The sequence below is a fragment of the Giraffa tippelskirchi genome, chromosome 10 (genome assembly GCF_054371585.1).
Source record: "Giraffa tippelskirchi isolate mGirTip1 chromosome 10, T2T-mGirTip1v1.2.pri, whole genome shotgun sequence".
Lineage (NCBI taxonomy): Eukaryota > Metazoa > Chordata > Mammalia > Artiodactyla > Giraffidae > Giraffa > Giraffa tippelskirchi.
The window spans coordinates 154,927,043-154,932,549 of NC_137284.1; positions in this window are offsets into that span (position 1 = coordinate 154,927,043).

Consider the following 5,507-nt stretch of genomic DNA (forward strand, 5'->3'; position numbering starts at 1 on the left):
ACTTCTCACGTTGATGGGCCCAAGGCCTATATACTATTCTCTCCACCCCAACTCCAGGTATGTACAGCCACTACGCTCAGGCTTCCAACATGGCTGGTCTCTTTTATCTTCATTTCTGGCACAATATGATTTCCCTTTATTCCTTTTTATATTAGCTCTCTATTTGAAATTACATTTATTATATCCCATCTGGAATTTCTAGGTATTTGTATCAGGAGTGTGCTCAGTATTTTATATTTATTACTCTTTGACCAAGAACTTTCTTAAGACAGAAATTATTTAAGTTTATATACTTAATGTCTAAATTGTGGTTTTAAGACTTTTAAATAATCATGTATAAATTGTACAATACTCAGGGTGAAAAGAAATTTGATATGCAAATCAGGAACTTTGTTTTACAACTGTCAGAGAATAAAGTTTTCCTTATGACTTAAAAGTCCATTGCTTCTTTTTTTTTTAAATTGAAGTATAGTTGATTTACAGTATTGTGTTAGTTTCAGGTGACAGCAAAGTGATTCACATATTTTTCTATTATGGGTTATTACAAGATATTGAATATAGTTCCCTTTGCTATATAATAAATCCTTTTTGCTCATCTGTATTATGTATAGTAGCCTGTATCTGTTAATCCCATACTCATACTTTCTCTCTCTTCACCTCTTCCCCTTTGGTAACAGTTTGTTTTGTATGTCTGTGACTCCTGTTTTGTAAGTAAATTCACTGGTATCATTTTTTTAGATTCCACATATAAGTGATATCATATAGTATATGTCTTTCTCTGACTAGTATGATAATCTCTAGGTCCATCCATGTTGCCGCAAATGGCAATATTTCATTATTTGTTATTGTTGTTGTTCAGTTGCTAAGTCATGTCTCTTTGTGACCCCATGAACTGCAGCACGCCAGGCTTCCCTGTCCTTCACCATCTCCCAGAGTTTGCTCAAACTCATGTCCATTGAGTCGGTGATGCCATCCAACTGTCTCATACTCTGTTGCCCCCTTCTCCTCCTGCTGAGTAGTATTCCATTGTGTATGTATAACACATTTTTTTTAAACCAATCATCTGTTTACAGGCATCTGGGTTGTTTCCATGTCTTGGCTATTATAAATAGTGCTGCTGTGAACACTGGAGTACATGTATCTTTTCAAATTAGACTTTTTGCATTTTCTGGATATATGCTCAGGAATGGGATTGCTGAATCATATGGTAAGCCTATTTTTAGTTTTTTTAAGGAACTTCCGTACTGTTTTCCGTAGTGACTGACCAGTTTATATTCCCACCAACAGCATGGGAGGGTTCTTTTTTCTCCAGACTGTTTCCAAAATTTATTATTTGTAGACTTTTTGATGAGGGCCATTTTAACCGGTATGAGGTAGTACTTCATTGCAGTTCTGATTTGCATTCTCTAATGATTAGTGATGTTGAGCATCTTTTCATGTGATTGTTGGCCATCTGTATGTCTTCTTTAGAGAAGTGTCTACTTAGGTCTTCTGCCCATTTTTTGATTGTTTTTTTTTTTCTATATATATATTGAACTGTATGAGCTGCTTGCATAGTTTGGAAATTACCCCCTTGTTGATCGCATCATTTTATTGCTTCATTTTTACACATATACTTTTATACTGTTTCCAGGAACACATGGTATGGAGAGAGTCCAGTGAGATGACAAATGGTGTCTGAGCAAGTGTCTATGGAAAACAGGGGAGGCATTAATCCCATCTGCAGAGACTGGGGGAGGCTGGGGGACACCATGATCTGAGGGGTAAGAAGGGATATACCAGGTGGATGAGGGAGGTGGGGCAAAGGGAGGGAGGACATGGTCTGCAGCGGGAACAGCACTTGCAGAGATGAGGAACAGCATGATGCTCTGGGAAGGGCAGGTGGGTTTGGTTCACCTACAAGGTCAGATGAAAGGGGAGCTGCAGGAGATGGGGCAAGGAAGGAGCCACCTGAGTTGCTGCACTGAAGTTTAGATTCTCAATGCAGGTGATGGAGTCCCTGGAGGACTTTAAACTGGGAATGAGAGGGATCACATCTCCCAGTTAGAAAGGTCACCCTGGGTCTATGTGAGGGAAGCAGCAGTGCGGGATGAGGTCAGAGTCACAGACTTGCCCAGAAGGACTTCTGGCAAGCCTTTGCTGATGTGGAAGAAAGACTGATAAACAGAGAAAAAGAGACAAGGTGACAGGAACTTTAGAGGAGGGGACATCTTCCCCAGGAGGGAGACATAAAAGAGTAATGGTTACATTCAGCCAGCAGTCTCCAAGGATCTTGGTGCTGTTGAAGTGGTTAAGGTGCAGCTGACCCACCTTGTCCTTAGTCTGCCTGTAAACATGACAATGATGTAGCACTACTACTTAACAATGGAGAGTCGGAAGGGATGGGGACCATTTTTGGAAGCATAGGAATGAGAACAAAGTTGTAGAAAGATGAAGGTAAAGATGTCAACAGGAGGCAGGCAGCAGATGGGTACCTTTTGATGGGGAACAGAGGGTGGCCAGGATGAAGGAATGACTGGGGATGATGAATCTCAAATGTTCTCACTTTGGCACGTTATTTCAGTGCCAGAACACACCCGAGCATCCCAGGAGGATTTGACCTGGCCTCAGAGAGGTGCTGAGGGCTATCCTGAGATCTGGGAAGCTGTCCACACCCTAATTCCCAGAACCTGTGGCTGTGTGGCCTTATAGTATGGCAAAAGGGACTTTGCAGATGTAATTAAATTAGGATCTTTGGATGGAGAGCTCATTTCTGATTATCGGGGCAGGCCCAAGGAAATGGAAAGAGGCTTTATGAGAGGGAGGCAAGAGGATCCAAGTCAAAAAGAAATGTGATGACAGAAGCAGAAGTTGGAGTGATTCCCTCTGAAGATGAAGAGGCCACGAGCCAAGGAATGCAGGTAGCCTCTAGCAGCTGGAAAAGATGAGGAAATGGATTCTCCTCTAGTCTCCTGAAGGAATGCAGCCCTTGATTTTAGTTCCGTGAGACTCATTTTGGAATTCTGACCTCCAGAAATGGTTTAAGCCATTTAAGTTAGCTCAAGCCACGAAGTCTGCGGTAATTTGTTAAAGCAGCAATAGGAAACTAAGACAAAGGACCACTGTGCTTGGGCCTCAGTGGGATTCCTAGAGTAGCAGCAGAGCAAGGGTTCCCAGGAATCCTTTGGGAGTCATGCTGGGGGCCCCCATTCTACAGTGCGTGTCTGGTCTCCCTAACTGACTGAGCGCCCCCTTCTGGATGTCTGAGACTGAAGTATTTCCATCTCCCCTTCCCACTGCCTAAACCCTTTCCTCCCATGCCCTCTGTCTGGAGACTGCACCCAAGCCAGAACGCAGGAGTCGTCCAATCATGAGCCATGGGTTTCTAGCATAACAGGCATGCAGCGTGTAGGTCGGGGGATATGAGGACGCCGTGAGGATGGGTGAGGGCATGGTGGTGGAAGAGAGGCACCATGAGCTGGGAAGACACCATAAGTGTCCCGGTTGACTTCCAAGCACTAGAGACATGGCCAGCGGGGGCCAGGGTGGGCCAGAAGCACAGGAGACAGGTTAGAGCTGCTGAGGAGGAAAGAGACACCATGGCCTGTTCCCATCATCTCACCACGGGTCTAGATGACTTCCACTCCCCTTCCTTCTCTGCTTCCCATGCCCTCAGTGACAAACGAGTGGATTTTTTTATTTTATATTTTCGTTTTCTTAAAAAAACCAATGATCAAAACAAGAGAGTAACCAAAACATGAGATAGGATTGCTAACGACTGTCAACTCTGGTTGGTGGGAATGTGGGTGTCAGCCGGCCTGGCTCAAGTCCGTCAGGTGGACTTCACTCCAAGATCAGGGTTACGGCCACTACCGGCACCCAGGACCCTTTCCTGGCCTCTGCCCAGCCAGGAAAAGACGCAGAGAGAAAACGTCCGGCTTGGTTTTTTTTTTTTCATATCCTGCAATTTTTTTTTCTTCCTATGTTTTATGTACATGGTATCATATTAAACTCAATGACAAAAACCATGACTATATCCTGAAGCAAAGGGACTGGATGTGGCTTTATTTTCTCTCGGATGTCAGTTTTATCTCCATAAAGTCAAACTTCTCTGGATTCTCCTATCCCAGATCTCAGGAACAGTTGCCTCCCCGGGCCCAGCGACCCTGAGCAGAAGGAGGGTACAGAAGAAGTTGACCGCGGGTGATGCGTGCAGAGGCACCAGCATCAAAGACCAGGTTTAAGAATGGAACCCACCAAACCGCCTCGGTGCTGGTTAGGTTTTATTTTTAACAGGATGTCTCCTCTTCATTTGTTTTTTTTTTTTTTTTTCAAAATATCAGTTATATCAATATTAGAAGTGTAAACAGGTACAAAATATACAGTACATAGAAACAATTTTAACTAGTCTATTGCCTAATAAAAGTACACACAAGGGAGCTGAATGAACAGGAGCCACGGTCTCCCTGTCCTCGGGGAAAAGAGATCCTGGCGGGGTCAAAGAACCAGCATCTGCCTCAACAAAACGGGAATGGATACTCGTGTGGCAGGGACAGCGTTGGGGTGGGATCAAGAAACCTGAGCCCATTTCTGGTTCCACCTTCTTTTAAGATGCCAGCCAGGGGGCAAGCAAGGCCTGCCCGGCCCCTGGGGTGGGAGGGGAAGGAAGAGCAGCCACCGGCCACAGAGGCCGCGGCTCCTCTAAGTGAGGCCTGACCACTTCTGGCTTGGGCAGTTAGGGGGCAAATCTTTTAAGAGGGCAACGTGAAAAGCTGTCCTCCCCCAGACTGCCGGTCCAGGAGGATGAGCTGTGTGCCGACTCGTCTGACCCGAGGCTCTTGCCAGCTGTCTGCACTCACTGTGCACACGGAGGGGGCGGCGCCGCGAGGCTGAGCTGATTCCCCCCTCGGAGTTAACTGCCTCCTCTCTTACGGGAAAGGATGCTCCTCCGGGCGCCTCACTAGGTCACAGGAACGATCAAATGAGATTCGGAGTGGAAGCGTTTGGTCAGCGAGAAGACACCACACGAAGAGAAAAGGAAGCGGACATCCGGCTGGAGCGGAGGGCGGCAGCCCCTGTGGGGGGCTCGACAGGCCAGGTTCTGTGGCCGGCTCTGCTCCCACCGCCCCCCACCGCCTCACCTCTGTAGCCCTACCGGTGTCTTCAGACAGCCCTCCATCACGAGGCCCCGAGTCACGTGCGTCCCCGGGCCATGGGGCGGCAGGTGCCCACGGCAGGGCCGGCACTTGTGCGGGGGACCTTTACAGGTGCTGGGAGACGCCGGGCCGCTCCGGCTCAGTCCTCCTCGCGCCCGAGCTGCGGCTGGACGTCCAAGGCGCCCTGATGGCCCCGGGCAGAGCCGGGTCTCCACTCCCCTGGGGCTGTGTGCGCGCTGAGACCGGCCCGTCCCCCAGGGGTCACTGGGGCCAGGGAGGTCCAAGTGCCTCCTCGCCCGCGTCCCCGGCCGGCCAAGCTCCCGGCCGTTCTGTCAAGACTCCGTAAGGACACAGCCCACAACACACACGCAC